Source organism: Mauremys reevesii, linkage group 8, assembly GCF_016161935.1.
Source record: "Mauremys reevesii isolate NIE-2019 linkage group 8, ASM1616193v1, whole genome shotgun sequence".
NCBI lineage: Eukaryota > Metazoa > Chordata > Testudines > Geoemydidae > Mauremys > Mauremys reevesii.
The window spans coordinates 49,615,265-49,634,552 of NC_052630.1; the positions used below are offsets into that span (position 1 = coordinate 49,615,265).

At 45.7% G+C, this 19,288-nt stretch overlaps 1 protein-coding gene across 1 annotated transcript in view; it reads right to left on the reverse strand.

Moving 5' to 3' along the window:
* Positions 1 to 19,288, reverse strand: part of TNR (tenascin R) — a 314,626-nt gene that overhangs the window by 142,321 nt on the left and 153,017 nt on the right. The window contains exon 3 of the mRNA XM_039483709.1: positions 4,969 to 5,070. The gene's annotated coding sequence lies outside the window, so the exon portion shown is untranslated. The remainder of the gene's footprint in view (positions 1 to 4,968; positions 5,071 to 19,288) is intronic.

Below are 19,288 nucleotides of genomic sequence, written 5' to 3' on the forward strand. Positions count from 1 at the left end.
GGCAGACACTGTGGCAGTAAACTGGATTCAGTCCACCCATTTTGTGAGTATTTCAACATCCTGCATTGACATCATTACACCCACAGCATCCTGCTTCCACTGTGAATCTATGCTCTCTATGTCCAGTGTTATCAGCATAGCAGGGCAATTTGCTAAAAAGCATGTCACAGCTCTCACTCCCAAAACCAGGCATGTGAATTCACTGTGAGCAGTGTTACTGTCCTGCATATAGATAATTGCCATTCACCTCAGCCTGTTCACATGCTGCTTTGCTATGCTGACATTTGAACGGGGGGTGTTGAATGGGGAGGACAGCCACACTCCATTGAGCTGATGCTAGATACTGGTTCAGCTGTGTCAGTTCGGTGGGAATCTTTGTACTTGCCCTGTTTTCAAAGCAGGCATCTTACAGAACCAAAACTCTCCTTGCTGATGTACTGGAAGAAAATCAGCCCTTTGCCAGGGTTGTCTTATTGCACTGGTGACACGTGTACTTGCAGAGTTCCATCACTGGAAAATGGACCATTTCACTGCTTTTAACATGAGAGTTGCTAATGCACATGCACAGAATGTTCCTATCTGCTTAACTCCTGACTCCACTGTGACAGACAGTAGTGACTCTCTGGCATGCTTGCCTGTGCAAATGCATTTGTGCATAAAGTCAATCCCAGAAGGTCAATCCCTTCCCACCAACAGAAGAAACTCAGATGCTTGCCTCTGTCTATCTGGGAAACTGGGTCCTAGGAGCTACAAATGCATGAGCCGGATTTGGGAAAAAGAGAATAATGCAATCCAGCACAACACTGTGTATAAGGAAGATAAACAGATCCACGCTGTAATTTCAGTGGCCAGAACTCCAGTGGTGTTCTTTAGGGAGCATTTGTAAACCCAGCTTTGTTTAAAGCAAACAAAAAGAAAGCCCAGTTAAATCTAGCTATCTGTTTCATGGTATTATTTCTTTGTCATAGAGTAGCACCTAAGGGCTGCAACTGAAATCAGAGTCCTGCTATGGCAAATGCTATACAGACACAGTCCCTGTGCCAAAGATCTGACAAGCCAGCCACAGGAAGTGCAATGATCCCCATTTCACAGATGGGGAACTGAAGCACAAGGCATTTAAGTGACTTGCCTAAGAGCGTCACACCGTGGAAGAGCTGGGAATCAAACCCAGACATCCTACGTCCTAGTCTAGTGCCATCAACAAACATGGAGAAAAACTTATCTACCATACATGTGATCAGAGAGGAAACTTTGGCCTCCTCTTCACCTTCCACTTGTACTTCAGAGCAGAGGCTTGGAGGCTCTTGCTTCTTTTGATGGCATGGGCCAATAGTGGAGCTAAGGGGGGGCCTTTAGGTGTATGTGTGGCACCTTTTCACATGGGGCTGGAGAGTGAACCTGCCCTCCACTCACCTGGCAGTAGTAGTGCCTGTCCCGCAGGGCTGAGCCTGGCTCCCTGCTCTGGGCGTTGTGACATGGCACACAGCTATGCACCATGTCGCGACACCACTCATTCAAATTTGGCCAGGCCGCCCCTTGGGCATGATGGGTCAAATGGGAATGGTGCTGCAACCCCATGTGCCAGGTTTCAGTGCCCGGGGTGGGAAGCTGGGGCCTGCCCCATGGGAGATGCTGCTGCCAGGTGAGCCGTGGGCAGCCACCATGAATGACTCATTGCTCCCCTGATTGCAAAACCTGGCTCTGCCACTGGTCTGGGCTATGGTGATTTCTTACCACTTATTTATTATTTGTATAACAGCAGCACCTAGAAGTGCCAACCAGACTGAGGGCCCATTATGCTAGGGGGTGTACTTATAGATAATAAAACAGAGTCCCTGCTCCAAGGACCTTACAATCTTAGTTTACAACAAGATGCACCAGGTAGATGAAACCAACAAATAAGAGACAGGAAGGAGTAGCAGCAATACATGTGTTTTTGCACAGACTAGCTGTGTGTACAGTATGCAGGCACAGCTTTTTTTTTTAATGGCAATAGACAAGCAGATCAGTAATAGGAACCGCATTTACCATCTGCTAAGCCATTATCAGCTTGGCAGCATTTTGTCAGCATCACGTACTGCTCTTCCCCAACAAAATGAAGTTGTGTGATGTCACTTGTTGGAGAAAAACTCAGTTCTCGCTTTTTCGTTTGGGTGCAGCAAAATCAAATACTTTATTATTTCTCCAGTAATTACAATGGAGGGAGAGAGTGCCATAGGACACAGGGTCGCCCCAGTCCTGGACAGGTCTCTCAACTGGTAAACAATTACAGCAAGCCTTTATACTTTTGTTACAGACAATAACTAGCAATAATACAGACAATAGAGAGCAACAACTACATTTTGTTTATACATAAGCCATCCTGCTATCTTATTTGTCTCACTCCTAGGAAAAAGCAAGCCTGCATATTTGGTTATCAGTTACAAGGTCGTAATAACTTTGTACACAGTTCTTTCCCTATGTCTCACACTATCCTTGCTTCTAGAAGTCTCACGTCATTAGGGTTACAGCTTGGCTAACTCTTGCTAACTGACATGCATTAAGATCCCCTTCAAATCCTTATTAATTCTTTCCCTGCTTCCACACACTGTAGCATCAGAACATGGAGTATGCCCATATAGAACAGAGATTATGTAACAAAATACCTATGACCTCGATGGCTGCTTTATGATGCTGATGTTGTGTTTGCTGTATTGATTCCTTCACATTAGAAACTCTTCTGGCTAATTCGTACCTGTGCTTATTAGTTTGACAGCTGCCCCAAAACTTTAACAGATTTATTACTGTAGCTGATGAAAGTCTGGCCGTGATTATGACCTTTTTCATTCGCTGTTCATTAAAGATGTTTTTTTGAAAGACACTAATACATTTTCATGAAAAATGTCGAAATAATTGGTTCACAAATGTAAAAAAGGAATATTTCTAGAGATTTTTCAAGGAATCAAGTATCAGAGGGGTAGCCGTGTTAGTCTGGTTCTGTAGAAGCAGCAAAGAATCCTGTGGCACCTTATAGACTAAGAGACGTTTTGCAGCATGAGCTTTCGTGGGTGAATACCCACTTCTTCGGATGCAAGCAGTGGAAGTTTCCAGGGGCAGGTGTATATATAAGCAAGCAAGAAGCAAGCTAGAGATAATGAGGTTAGATCAATCAGGGAGGATAAGGCCCTGTTCCAGCAGCTGAGGTGTGAAAACCAAGGGAGGAGAAACTGGTTCTGTAATTGGCAAGCCATTCACAGTCTTTGTTTAGTCCTGAGCTGATGGTGTTAAATTTGCAGATGAACTGGAGCTCAGCAGTTTCTCTTTGAAGTCTGGTCCTAAAGTTTTTTTGCTGTAGGATGGCCACCTTAAAATCTGCTATTGTGTGGCCAGGGAGGTTGAAGTGTTCTCCTACAGGTTTTTGTATATTGCCATTCCTAATGTCTGATTTGTGTCCATTTATCCTTTTCCTTAGAGAAACAGATAAATGGATAAAGGCCATTCACAGTCTTTGTTTAATCAAATTTGACACCATCAGCAAATTTGACACCATCAGCTCAGGATTAAACAAAGACTGTGAATGGCTTGCCAATTACAGAACCAGTTTCTCCTCCCTTGGTTTTCACACCTCAACTGCTAGAACAGGGCCTCATCCTCCCTGATTGAACTAACCTCGTTATCTCTAGCTTGCTTCTTGCTTGCATATATAAACCTGCCCCTGGAAATTTCCACCACTTGCATCCGAAGAAGTGGGTATTCACCCACGAAAGCTCATGCTGCAAAACATCTGTTAGTCTATAAGGTGCCACAGGATTCTTTGCTGCAAATTTAACACCATCAGCTCAGGACTAAACAAAGACTGTGAATGGCTTGCCAATTACAGAACCAGTTTCTCCTCCCTTGGTTTTCACACCTCAGCTGCTGGAACAGGGCCTCATCCTCCCTGATTGATCTAACCTCGTTATCTCTAGCTTGCTTCTTGCTTGCTTATATATACACCTGCCCCTGGAAATTTCCACTGCTTGCATCCGAAGAAGTGGGCATTCACCCACGAAAGCTCATGCTGCAAAACGTCTGTTAGTCTATAAGGTGCCACAGGATTCTTTTCAAGGAATGTTTTTTACCCAGACTGTCCAGAAAGAAACCTTTAGACCACGTGTCCTTCCAAAAACCCAGAGGGCCAGATATGCAGGTGGTGTTCCTTGGAATGGAAGTCACTGGAGTTGTAGCAATTTACACCAATTAAGGAGCTGTTCAACTGACTTCAGTGGAGTGGTGGCATTTTACACCAGTTGGGTATTGAGCCCAGACATTTTATTCTTTCATAAACATGAGCAAAGCCTCTTTGGAAAGCTGACAGAAGGGGGGAAATGCTGAGAAGAATAAAATATCAGCATAAGTAACTCATTCTTAGAAGAGTTTTGCACTGTCTGGTTCTTTATGCTCTGTATGAAGGAAAAAACGAGAACATGTGGAAATCTTTGGAGTGAAAAAGAAACATGAGTTTTCCTTTGACATCAGAAAGAGTTATGGCGGATGCTGAAGGGACGTAGAGATGTTTTATTATGGGCTTTGAAGCACTGGAAGTTTTTGGTTAGGTTAGTAAATAATTCAAAAAATGATTTGTGCTGGCCCATCTGAGCTCAGGTATTGTGGGAATAAAGAACAAACCCCTGGCATCACTGAGCACAGGAATACATTTTTATTACCAGCCACATAATCACTAGCTTCCTGAAGTACATTATTAAAAACAAGGTTAGTACTAGCTGCTACAGACCCCATCAGTCCAGAGCCCCAGCTTGCGAGGCGTCCAATAAATAAAGTACCATTTGGGGCCATTTCATTACGTCTGTGGTAGCCAGGCATGAAGCTCAGTTCTGCTCGGACTATCTGCAGAACCACCCACTGCAAGGCACCAAGGGACAATGAACCCCACCCAGAAGCTGGAGATTTGGGCGGGAGAGGAAAGCACAAAGTAAGAAGGTCCGGTACCTGCTGGAGTAGGTGGTTTGGTTTTTCCTTCCTCAGCACCCTCTCCTGGATCCAGCTCTCAAATGGAAGCAGCCCGTTATTGAGGTAAGCTGCTGTAGTGACCTGTAGAGAGAAAGGTACAAGGGTGTTACCTTTTCCTCTCAAGGCAGATACTTGCACTTGTGGAGATGTCCAGCTTTCAGTGACACGCACATTTCAAGCCTGTTTCCCACTTGTAGCAGGAAGATGGCACATCTTGACTTATGTCCCTCCCTGCCTGCTCTGTTAACTCTTTAAGCTCCCATCCACCTTGGAGAGGTCAGTGAATTGTCCTCTGCAGTGATGTACCATCACATGGCATTTCATCATCAAAGAGAAGGCTGTAAAAGCCTTCAGTTTGGAGGCAGTAATCAGGTACCCAGCTATTACAAGCCTCCGGTGGGGATAACAGTATCAAAATCGTGTTCTGATTTTTCATGGTGTTAGTCAACATCCCTTGGTCTCAAAATAAGACTAGCGCAGTGGCTCTCAACCTTTCCAGACTACTGTGCCCCTTTCAGGAGTCTGATTTGTCTTGCCTACCCCCAAGTTTCACCTCACTTAAAAACTACTTGCTTACAAAATCAGACATAAAAATACAAATGTGTCACAGCATTATATTACTGAGCAGTTGCTGACTTTCTCATTTTTACCATACAATTATAAAATAAATCAATTGGAATATAAATACTGTACTTACATTTCAGTATAGTATATAGAGCAGTATAAAGTCACAGTATGAAATTTTAGTTTGTATTGACTTCACTAGTGCTTTTTACGTAGCCTGTTGTAAAACAAGGCGACTATCTAGATGACTCAATGTACCCCCTGGAACACCGCTGTGTATCCCCCAGGATTACGTGTACCCCTGGTCGAGAACCACTGCCCTAGGGAAGGGCTGGAAGGCCAGAAGGAATGGAATCTCCCCCCCCCCCCCCGCTTTCTGCTTTGCTGCATCACTGCCACTCAGCAAACACCGAACCATCTTTTGCCCACAGAATATTCATGCTGAATCCCAGATATACTGTGCTGCAGTACATTGCCCCCAGCAAAAATGAAATAATTCTGATTACTCTGATCAGATTCCTATGGAGTCATAGAAATTAGAAATGGAAACAACCTGTTACATTCTAATACTGTAATATAATTACTTTGCAATTGGCCACCTACAGCTTTCAGAAACTTTAATGAATTAAGCTGCACAACACCCCTGTGACATATGTAAATACCGTTATCCTCATGTGGCAGGAGGGAAAACTGAGGCACAGAGCAAGCAGATGACTTCCCCAAATTCACACAATGAGTCAGTGATAGAACCCAGATTTCCCCGAGTCTTGCTTCCACTTTTAAAGAGATGCAAAGGGATAGATTCTGGCCATAAACGGGCAATGGTGAATTCCCCTGGTGGAAGGGTATGCTCCACTGATGTAAAGCAAGCACAGCCAGCTCCTGGGTCAGCTGCTCCACTGACCCCCAGCATAATGGGTGTACCTAGGGAAGAAGAAGAAGAGGTAGGTGCATGGCAGAGGTCCACTCTGATAAACTGGTTCCCCAATGGTTTAGGGTCCCTCTGTGACCTTATACCAATGGTGTAGGTTAGATTAGAGCAACCCATAACTTCCTTCCCTGTGCTGAGCAGAGCTCGCGTCAGGGGAGAATTGCTGTCACTGGTGTTGGATCCAGAAGAGAGGCCATCTCCCTGCTCTGTGGCGTGGGGCCTCTGTGTACTCTCCCGGAGTGGGTGAAAGTTTGGAGCCAGATTCAGCAGTGCTGCTAGCTCAAGAACTGTCCTAGTGAGATTACAGTTCACCGGGGCGGGGGCGGGGGGGGAGAGGAGGAGGCTAGAAATCTCATCCAAGCAGCTTATGATTTCATCACATCGCACCCTGAATCAGTAAAGAGGTGACTTCTGAGTTTGGCTCTGACCCGAAACTGAAAGGAAAAGCAGAGGGAATTGGTTTGAATCTGGAGCTCTGAACTGATCTTCCCCACCAATGTGAAAGGATTTGGACCCTAGACTCTGATGACAAGCCATCCCTAATATGATGTTCCAAAGGGCATGAGTTTGGATACCATCTCACAATGGAATCCAATTTACTGCCCACCATCATCCACAAGTAGCTGCCACGTTACTACTTTCGAAGGTCTAGATTATGACATTCCTTGTGTGGGCACAGGGTGGAAGAACCTTAGGGGCATGTTCCATGGATGCTACCCAAAAAGGAGGACAAGGAGGGGTTGCCTCTAGGGGAGCTTGGCCAGCACCTGTACTCCCTAGAGCGCCCCTGAGTTGGTGTGGTTCCCCAGCACCCCCTGCTCAAGGCTGTGCTTTATTGACTCAATCTTGCTGCATATACCTGCCTCTTAATGAATAGTGGGCCTAGATTGTCACTCCCCTGGCTGAGCACTTCCACTGCCTTCAGTGGGACCACTCATGTGAGCAGCCACTTCCTAAGTGAGTAGCGGGATCACAGCCTTGCCCTTGGATTATTTCCCACTGTATTTAGCTTTTATTTTCCAGATGGAATCTCGCTGCATTATTTCCTCTTTATATTTCTAGCCCCTTTCTATTATTCTTCTATCCTCACCTGTTTTTGTAACACCTGCCAATATAGCATCAGCTGTGCAGCACTTCAGACAGGCCCTGGTCACCGCCTTCCTGCCCTCTCATTAATGATGATGTTAAATAAAACCGAGCCTGCCAGCCGTCCCTGTGGTGGCACCCCGCCAGCCAGCCCCCACCCCCTGCTGCTTTGCTGTTCAGCATTGCCCTGCATCTGTGGTGGTCCAGCCAGTTTTCAGTCCACGGGAGAGGGCTCATCCACAGCCCCTAGGAATGAATTATTCAAGGAAGCTTGTGCGAGGCTTTACTGAGTTCTAAATACATTACACATCCGTCACATTTCCTTCATGCGCTCATTTGGCAATCCATTAAAAAGTTAATTAATTTTAATGTCTGGCTTTCTGTACTGATGCCTGGAATGGGCTTTAAAAATAAAACACATCCAAATCTGTCTGAAACAATCACACAGGGGGACTGATGGGAACTGGCTGTCTCACAGAGGTGGTCTCCCTCCCTTGTATTATTCTCTACGTGGTTTCAGATAGAGGTCTTGCTCCTCTTGAACTGTTCTAGTGAGCTGCTAAAATAGTTTTGGGCTCTGCTTCAGAGGTGGCTGCATTTCAGAACTGTGATGTATACAGTGTTATAGGTGGGTCTGACCTGTAAAATTTGGATCTGTATTTTGAAACCATGCAAAGGGACTGAACCAAAGGGTAAAATATCCAAAAGTGCCTAAGTCCCATTTTCAAAAGTGAGTTAGGGGCCTAAGTGTCTCATTGCAAGTCAATGGGATTTTGACTTCAAGGAGCCTCTTTAGAAATTTAGGGTCCTAATCACAGTTGTCAACTTTCATGTGGTAAATAAACACCCCAACTTTCACAATAAGCCAAAAATCAAGCTAATCCCATTTCAAAACAAGGCCAAAACAAGCCAGTCCCTCAGAAGCCCAACACTCTGTGTGACTAGATCCCCGCCCAGCATGCAGTCTGGGACTGTGGTGGGCCCCTGTGCACCCCCGACTCTCTTCCCCCCTTGCCCCTGCTTGCACCCGCTTGCCGGGAGCCAATAATAAAAAAAGAAGCAACAAGCTACAACAAGCAACAAGCCATAAACTAGCCAACAAGCAACTCATAAGCCAATGAAGCTAAAAACAAGCCCAATGTCTGTGTTTTTTTCACAGGTTAGGCAGGTCTGGTCCTAACTCCCTTCAGGCACATCTGAAAATTTTACCCAAAGGGCTGTGGGAAGCCTCCCCCAGTTTGAGGTTTTTCCAGTCTGACTTCACTCACTGACGAAGGCTGGGACAGTCTGATCCAGTTCTGGAATCTGAAAGCACCCTCCGTATTCTTAGCGTTATAGATTCTTTAAGGCCAGAAGAGACCATTCTGGTCATCTAGTTTGTCCTCTTGTATAACACGGACTGTAAACCACCACCCAGCACATTGTTTATCCATTAGTTCCTGCGCTGAGTCTCTGGTTGGAAGATTTCAAGCGAAGGCCAAGTTTTCTAGAGTGATCTCCAAATGTGTTCATGCAGTCACGCTGTATGCACAAAAATCCCCAGGCTGGCCCCCAGTTCAGGACAGCACTTAAAGTTAAGCACATGGTTAAGTCTTGCTGACTTCAATGCAACTTATGCTAGTGCTTAAAATTAAGCATGTACTTAAGTGCTGGCCTGAGTAGGGCTGCTTTCCTGACGTGGGGCTACCGTGTGCCAAAATATCATTTGAGTTGCTTTGGAGTCTTTCAAGTTCCTGTCCTCTGCTTTGGGTACGTTTACCACGTTTAACCAGACATTTAATTCTAAACACCATATAATAAACTCCTCCCCCAGCAGTGAAGTATTTATGGTTACCTACCACTCTAATCACAGTCATCACATTGGTCCCATTTTCTTACCCCGTCATTCAGCCCTCTGTCCCCAATGCCTAGTGGGGCACTTCAGTATGGCCAGAAAGCTAACTAGCCCAGGCCCTGCTGGACTAAGAAGGGAAGCAGATTCCAGGGGAGGACTCTTCGGGAGAACTTGTGAGCAGTCTCCTTCCAGTTCAGCCTGCAGTGGGTTCCATCTTACACGTCCCTGCTAGGCAGCAATGCACATGAAGAGAGCTGATGTCCCAGGCAAGCAGCTCCCATGTGAACACTCACACATTTAATCTTGGAGTCCGTAAATTTGCAGGCTCAAATTCTGGGCCTGATCCTGAGAAGTGCTGAGTGCCTCTTGGGTGGTATGGAGCACCTGCAGCTCCGCCTGGAGTTCAAGGGTATTGAGGTGCTGAGCATGTCTGCGTAGCTCATGCTGAGGCCCTTTGAAAATCTGTCGGAGTAAAATGCCTTGGGATCCTTTGGCATGTACAGATCTGGAGTCGTATAGTCATGTGAGTGCTGCTTGTTATAACAATCACAGTCATACTTTGCGCTCTCCTCATCTGCTTGTTGTACCTGTCGCTCGATAATTAGCAAGCTCTTTGGGGACAGGGACCATCTTTTCATTGTGGCCTCTAGGAATCACCATAATACAAATAAATAATAGAGAATCAATATAAACGATCAAGCTGTAAAAAGGGAAGATTTGGATACACACCCATCCTTCTCTGCAGACGGCAGGGATCTAATCTGGATGTTTGGCAGCCTGTGAATAGATCTGGTCGGTGTCCCCTATGAGTGGGCAATTTCCATTATCCACAGATGATTGCAGACTGCAAATAATTCATTACCTTCTGTTTGGGAGTTTAAATGGGCTTCATGAACTCAGTAGAACAGCTTCCATAATCTGCCTGCGCTAACTTGTTGAAACTTGCTGGTCCGCCAGGTACAGTTCGCTGGCTTTTCTGCAGCGGAACACCACTGCCTGCTGCCTAGATAGCTGCTCGGGGGACGTTGTTAAAGCAGGACATTATTCTAGCCTTCTGTTTCTCTGTTGCCCAGTGGGGATAGCCCCTCGGCAAAAATCCCGCCAGCCACATCACGAGCTCCAGACAACAGGGATTTCAGTAGAATGCAATGGAAACTTTGTTTTACACCCTCTGATTTGGACATATCATCCAGTAGTAAAAGGCCTCTGGTGCATAATGGTTAAGCAAGAACAAAATGTGAAATGCTACATTGAAAAGGGCGAACCTTGGAGAGCTCTTAAATGTAGCTTAATTACATTAGTTACACACCAATCAAGGGGGTAATTTAGCATCTTGAGACATATGCTTTACTCACTAAAATGAGACATAACCCAAAAATGAACACAGACTGTGCACGTGCTGCCGTTTCCCTACGACCGGGGAGGCTGCAAGCTCTGGATTCTGGATCTGTCTGACAATGAGAGATGCATTGTCTGTAGTGCTCTAAATATGCATAACTTCTTGTGTCCTGTTCAGATGGAGAGTGATAAGCGATACCTTTAAAAATCTGGGGTTAAGCTCTTTGGAGCAGGGACTGTCTCTCGCTCTGTTTGCAGGGCATCCAGCACAATGGGGATCTGAGGTTGGTTGGGGATTCTAGAGGCTATTGCAATGCAAATCATAATCATAAGTTGCCCTATTGAAATGAGTAGGATTACTGATGGGAGTGAAATAAAAGGGTTGCGTTTGCAGGACCGGGGCTCCGGCATACATCATTTCAGTAAAGTAAAATCAAGCATCTCATACGAACACAGGAATTTTTCAATCATTTTAAAAGATGGCAACAACCCACCCCGATATCTGGGACCACAGGATTCCGCCCCCCCCCCCCGGATAGAAACTAAGATTTAGATCCTCAAAGGTATTTAGGCATCTAACTCCCATTGATTCCAATGGGATTTAGGCACCTTTGAGGATCTGGCCCTAAAGCCCTTTCCAAAATTTGGGCAGTGGATGATTTTTCCTCTCCATTCTGGACTGAAGGCTTCACACCACATTTTGGTTGAATTGCTTTTTTGCTGCTGTTCCATATCTGTTTGTCTGTCTAGTCCAGGGGTCAGCAACCTGCAGCACGTGTACCAAAGGCGACACATGAGCCGATTTTTAGTGGCACTCTGCTGCCAGCCGGCGTCCCAGCCGTCAGCCCCGCTCAGCCTGCAGCCAGTCTGGGGTTCTGGCCACCAGCCCCCTGCCAGCCGGGGTCCTGGCCATCGGCCCCACTCAGCCCGCTGCCGGCCCGGGATACCAGCCGCCCGCCCGGCTCACCTCGCTGTGCTATTATTTACTTTACATACAACAATAATTTAGTTATATATTATAGACTCGTATAGAGAGACCTTCTAAAAACATTAAAATGTATTACTGGCATGCAAAACCTTAAATTACAGTGAATAAATGAAGACTTGGCACCCCGCTTCTGAAAGGTTGCCGACCCCTGGGCTAGTCTTTTACACTGTAAGCTTTCTGGTGCAGGGACAGTCTTCTCTGTTTGCAAAGGGCCTAGACCAATGGGGCCCAATCCTTACTAGGGGCCATTAGGCACTACCAAAATACACATCATCAATACTACCATGGAGAAGAAATTTTACTTGTCCTTGGGGAAGGATCCTTCCCCAGAGGCACCAAGGAAGCATAAGCAATTGGACAGAAATTGTTGGGGGGAAGATTTTTTTTGCTGGGTGGCAGTTTCTGTGTATGAAAGAAGCAACAAATGCATCATGTGATCCCCATGACTATTGGCTGCAGCTGATGAGTGGATTTCATATTTTATTCTTAAATGAGAATTAAGTCCCTTTTGGCATTTGACAGCATAGTGTGTAAGCCCATCTCCCCCTTTTGGAATGGCCCCATCTTGATGGGCCTGAACCACAGAATCTGGATTCAGATCTGGATTTTTGACATCTCCATATTCTGGGAGGTTTGGATCTGGCGTCAGTCCCTTATAGAAATAAAGGTCAATTTAAAATTCAGATTTGGATCTGGAGTTTAGGGGATGATTCAGATGAAGATGTTGGGTTTAGCCGTGTCTCTAATTTGCAATGGTAACTGTTGCACATATTTAAGGTTAAATTTATGGGGGAAACCACTGGTACCCTCCAGATTGTACATTTATTTATTTAAGCAAAAAATCAACTCTGACTGACAGATGGTGTCCACCTTCACAGCCTATTTGCATGCAGCACATGTGAACGTTAATGACTTATCTGAATCTCCTTCCAGCTGGTGAACCCACATGCAACTTAATCCAACCTCACAGCTGCCATACCTGCCCACAATTCCCCCAACGAACAACCCAACCTGATCCTGGACACCAAATCTATTTGCACCTGTCCACCTGAAAATGAACTCTGGATATCCCACCTGCCTCACCACTTCCCTTCCCCAATCACTGCAAAAAATTGGCATTTGCAGTGAGAACTGTTGCTTCAAATTTATAACTAGGGCAGATGCAGATATCTTATGACCAAGGGGAACTCCAAACAACTTTGTCTCAGGGTCTGCCTACGCTGCAATCAGGAGGTGTGACTGTAGCATGTGTAGACATACATGAGCTAGCTTTGATCTACAAAGCTAGCTTGAGTAACATGCAGCGTGGCTTCACAGCTATTGTTACTTCAGCTAGCTTTGCACTCGCTATATATGGGTGTGGGTACAGGAGCGGTATATCTACATGTGCTGCAAACACACCTCCCAGTGGCAGAGAATGGTTTAAGGGACAGTTCCTCAGCTTGAAATCAATGGAGCAATGACAGTTTACACCTGAGAATCTGGCCCCATGTGGCTGTAGAATTGCCACCCTCAGAACCCATGAGTGCCTCATCAACTCACCAACATGCTGTAGCACGTTGAGGCTACTGAGAAGAGGGAGAACAGAGGCTACTGGGGTGAACAGCAGTGCCTCTCTTTTAAGTTACACTGGGCTGTGTTAGTCCTGCTCCTTGCGACTGAACCCAGATGGTATGAAAAGATTACTGCAGCCTCCAAGCCTATCAGTCTGGTATCTTTCAGCGGTACTAACTTAACCATAAATAATAATAAATAAATACGTCTCTGCATTCAGTTCTGAGAAGCCCATTGAAAACTGTGTGCACAGTGAAAACAAATACATGATTAAATAACATCTCTAACAGTATTTCTATAAAAATCCCCCTCTTGAAATAACATGGTGTGAAAGGGGCATTCAAGTGCTGGTTAACCTCCGTTCAGAAAGATAATTTTTATCACATCATTACGTCAACTGATTAAAACTGAATTAATTCCTACAGAGCACCATTTCCAAACACTGCCTCATCTTGTAAATTCAGCACCAAAAAATAATAATAATCTTGATTAATATTAAAGAGCACACACAACCCTAAATCCCTATAAAATCCAGTGCATGAGACCACATTATCAAGAACTCAATTGGATACAAACAATGAAACAGCTCTGGTTAGAGATCAGTAGATCTCAAAGCCCTTTACAAAGGAGGTCAGTTTCATCACCCCCATTTTACAGATGGGAAAACTGAGGTACAGGAAGTCCCTTCCAAGGTCATCTAGCAGCAGCATCAGGAATAGACACCCCCCCCAACACATTTTGTAAATTCCTGTCTGGTCCCCTAGCCACTAGGCCGCGCTGGTTAGGGAAAGGAGATTTGGATAAATGAAAACCAACCTGAACCTTCACACCACTCAAACCAAATCTTTTCCAGATGAATGAATCAGCTGAGTTAACTTTTTATGTTTAACCCCCTTCCCTCCCACATCGTGGATAGGAGCCAAAGACAATCTTATGATTCAAACACAGGATGGGGAGCCAGGAGATGTGGATTCCATTCCTCACTCTGTCAACAGATTCCTGCATGATCTTGGGCAAGTCTCTTCACCCTTTCTGTGCCTCAATTTCCCCTTCTGTATAATGGGGCTAACATTTAGTTTCTTCCTGGGGAGGTCATGAGACATAATTCATCAATCTTGCAAAGTGCTTTGAGATGCTCAGCTGGAAGGCACAATAGAAGGGCAAATATGTTCAAAGTGCCAAAACAGTAAGAAATCTGGTATCATGGTATTTAGAGCCTTGGAATCTTTCAGGAAAGTCAGATCTCAGCAGATTTCCACCTAAAAGAGGACTCAGTCAGCATTTATTTTCCCTGTATTTACTTCCAGCCCAAAGAACAGGTCCAGGATGTTCACCGAGATTGCCTGTGAGCATTGCAGGGCAGAAAGGGCTCTGGGCCACTGTGTTAGAGACATCATCCTTGTGGATGTCAAACTGTCATGGGATGAGGAGGTTTGGGAAAGTCAGGCACAGCCTCAGCCAGCCTCTTCCAGGAGCCATCTCTTCGGCAGGGCTTCCATTCCCTGATGGGCTGACATTCACAGTTCACTTTTGGTGACTATTCAAACTAAAAAGTCACTTGTGCTGGGTATTTGCACAAGCAAAGTGCAAGCGCTTGAATGCTCTCAGCATGCACCCCCAACGCAGTCAGTAATAAAGTGGAATCAAAATTGTATCTGAATTGAAATGATGATTCTCTGAGCTCTGGCTATGAAAAGGAATCTCACGCCATCTTCTCTCCCCTTCCCTTAAAGTCTTCTTTTCTCTGCCTCCTTCTCATCCCATATTGCTGACCTCACCTCCCTAGAGATCAGGAGATCCAAAGGAAGTATGCCTCACCACACGACTCCATCGCCATATTTGCTAATTCTTCTAGCTCTTTGCTCCCTAGCTCACAACCTATCTGCTGCTCCTATTCAGTTAAAGGTCCAGTCATAATGCAGGAAATCAAAATCAGCTTTGCGGCAACAGACCGTAATGTTGTAAACGCACGGTTCTCAGTCAGAATTTATGACTTTGCTGCAGGATCGAGCAGGAAGAACTGCTGGCTGCCAGAGAGAAAGCCCTGTTTTGGAACACAACCGAGGCCCACAAAAATGATGGGAAAATAGACTTCTTTGTGCATAGTCTTTCCCCCATCCTAAGTGAAACACGGTAAAAAAGAGGCCTGCCCACCGTGGCATTTAGCATGTACATTTGGGACTCCTGAAGTATTTGGTGGTAAAGGTTAGATGAGCCATTAGTTTGATGAACTATAAAATATTGAGTCTGTTTCACCTGGCTGCACACTGCACATCTAAAACCATTTCGGAATCATGACTAGCCATTTATCCTCATTTTCCCCCTCCTCAGAGCAGTTGACATCCCTCAAGGTTCTGTCCTTAGTTCCTTTTTGTCTCCATGTGTACTCTCAGCTTACTCATCTACCACTTCTCTGTGGATGATTGCCAAACCTGCCTCTCTGCCCCATCCTGTGTCATTGTACATCTCCAGCTTTGTCTCAGGCCTGGTTTGTGCTACAGAATAAGGTCAATGTAAGGCAGCTTACGTTGACCTAACTCTGTAAGTGTCTACACTACAGTGTTCCTCCTGCCGATTTAACTCGCCCGCTACATCGACCTCATAACTCCACCTCCGTGAGAGGCACAGCGCTTAAGTTGATGTAGTTACGTCAGTGCAGTGTCAGTGTAGACACTGCGTTGCTTACATTGGTGCCCCAGGGCGACAGCCGGAGCCCCGTCGCCCGAAGGCCGATAGCTGGAGCCCCGCTTAAGTTGGTGCAAGTGCTCCTGGTGTGGATGCGCACCACCAACAGAAGCAGCATAGTGTGGACACCACAGCAGATTTAATTACTGCGGTTGCTGTAGGTCGACTTAACTTACGTCAACTTAATTTTGTAGTATAGACAAGCCCTTAGACATCTCCTGCAGATGTCCCACCACCATCACAAACTCAGTCTTTCTAAACAGAGCTTCTCCTCTTACTCCTAACCCTCCCCTTTCTGCTCCTTTCTCTGACACCATTGCCAGCTCTGCCATGCTACTAGGCTTTCAACTATAGTGTCATTTCAATACCCGTCACTATCTTTCTGTTCCATGCCTGGTCCCTCACTGAGTCCTGGCCATTCTTCCTCCATGATATTAGCAAAATCTGCCCTTCCCATTTCTAAAGCCTGCTGTGTTAGTTGTGAAAAAATAGAGCCGTGAGGGGCACACAGCCTGCGTAAACAGGAAATACAGCCAGTCTTGTGTTCACTTCCACCATGGTGTCCTGAGTTTCTGTGTAAGCAGAGTCAGGATGAGCTCTACCCTGACATCTGGTGGTAGATTATGGGGAGCGCAGAGTGGAAGTTTCAAGTATTCACATTAGCATTTCAGTTATTTGCATGGGCACTCCCACCCCACTTAGCATACCGCAAAGCAGCATGGGATGGTTATTTTCACAGCTGTGGGAGCCCCAATTTCGTTGTTATTGGGGCAGGAGGAATGAAATGTTGTCACCCTGATTGGGTAAATGGGGAACTACAAAATTGTCTTGTGATGGGGGGTTTCATTGTCAGCTGGATAGCGCTTGCTAGATGGGGCACATGGGTTCCAAAACCCATTGAAAGGAGAGAGGCTGGGGACAGATATCTGTATTGGGTGGTGCAGGCTTCTTGTGTGAGCCAGAAGCACCAGTTCTACCTGTGCCTCTCTCCACTGTGGAATGTCAGAGTTAATTTTTGATTCCCTTAAGAATCTAGAGACAGGTTACTGAGCTGAACTCACTGGCACTGGGGCTCCCCTACTATGAGCTGGAATCACTGAAGAGCTGGACTTGCTGAGCTGAGAGCACTGAGTACTGTGCTAATGAGTGGGGGAGCCTGAAACAATACTGTGGAGCAGAGCAGCTGGCAGAGCAGAATGGAGCAGTTTGTGCAGCCACTGGGTGAATGGAGCCAAGCAGCTCGCGAGGATGGCTGGTGGACCAGAGCAGCTGGCAGAGCGGAGCAGCCCACAGAGCAAGCGGAGCTGAGCTGTTTGCGGGGACGACTAGTGGAAGCATGACCCCACGAAGAGGCAGGGCAGTTGGCCCCGAAACCACGTAAGGTGCCCCTTTCTACCCAGGCTGGGGAGGGGGACCTCTGCAGAGAGACTCTTGAACTCTGGGGCTGCACTGACTCAGGACAGAGACTTTTGGATTGTGGGACTTTTGGGACTGTGGGTGATTTGGGGGTTGCTGGACTCAAGGGCCCCGAGAGAAGGACATGGCCCAATTTGCTGGGATGGGTCTTTGCTCACGGTTTGACCTATGAACTCTAGCTGAGGTATTTTCCCAATTTAATGCTTGTTGTTTATCATGTATTAAACCTTTTCTGCTACACCAAGACTCTGTGCTTGCGAGAGGGGAAGTATTGCCTCCTTGAGGCGCCCAGGGGTGTGTGTAAGATTTTGCCAGGTCACTGGGTGGGGGCTCGAGCTGGTTTTGCATTATGTTGTGGGGAAGGGACCCCTATGTATTAAACCCGACCCAGCAGAAGGGTTACATCTGTAAAGTCCACATTGTGTCAGAACAGGCTAGAATAAAGACCCAAAAGATCACACAGCATCCATGCAAAAGGGAAGGAGGAAGAAAGAAAAACAGACAAGCATGTGAAATTGCACTCCATATGTTTTATGGAAATATGTTAATGAGTGTGAATATAATGTAACTGGAATATGCTTCATGCAAAAGGTCTCTTGTAAGGGATCATTACAAAGCTTATAATCTACTGAGTGTGTTCATCCTGTTCGTATGTATGTGTAATTCTTGTATCTAAAACTAGAACTATGAAGTATAACTCTGAAGTCCTATTGCAATTATGCAATGTGTGGGCCATTAATGGTGGCTTAGAATCTTGATGGCTCCCGTTGATCAGGACAATTGGTTGTAAATGGCTCTGTTTACTTGTAAGCCTTCCTGTGTTCGTGTGAGTCAGGCCGGGAAGAATGGAGGCTGGGGTCTCACAGGACATGTGACCATGTCACCTGGTACTGGAATCCATCTTAAACCTGGTGCTTTTCCATTTAGAAGGAGGAGTGGGCATCCAAAGAGACAAAAGATTCCCACCTTGTGCCAAAGCTATAAAAAGGGGTGGAACAGAACAAAGGGGGCTGCCAGTCATGAGAAATCCCCTAGTTACCACCTGAGCTGGAACTAACAAGGACTGTACCAGGGGTAAGGATTGGGCCCAGACTAAGAAGGAGTCTAGTCTGTGAAAGAAGCTTATTGGAACATCTCTGAGGGTGAGTTTTACCTGTATTCAGTTTCTTAATGTATTAGGCTTAGACTTGCATGTTTTGTTTTATTTTGCTTGGTAACTTACTTTGTTCTGTCTGTTATTACTTGAAACCACTTAAATCCTACTTTTTATACTTAATAAAATCACTTTTGTTTATTAATTAACCCAGAGTAAGTGATTAATACCTGGGGGAGCAAACCGCTGTGCAGCTCTCTGTCAGTGTTATGGAGGGAGGACAATTTATGAGTTTATCCTGTATAAGCTTTATACAGAATAAAAATGGATTTATTTGGGGTTTGGATCCCATTGAGAACTGGGTGCCTGGGTGCTGGAGATAGGTAACCTGCTGTTTTCAGTTAAAGTCTGCAGCTTTGGGGGTGTGGTTCAGACCTGGGTCTGTGTTAAAGCAGGCTATCATGTCTGGCTCAACAAGGCAGGGTTCTGGAGTCCCAAGCCATCAGGGAAAATGGGCTCAGAGGTAATTTCAGCACATCAGGTGACAGTCCCAAGGGGGTCTCTGTGACCAAACCCATCACAAATCCTCCATCCCAGACAGGAAAGCTGCACAGAGCTAGCAGTAAAACAAGAGAAGAGCTGAAAAACACAGAGAGCCCAGAGCTGTAACAGGGAGTGATAAGAGAATATGAAATAATGAAGCCAAGCCGAGCCCCACAATAACACCTATTTGTTTCCCTAAAAAGCACCCTGAGGGATGGTCACTCTGGGTAAGCAGCTTCCAGAGATTTTGTCTGGCTTCTGGTTGGG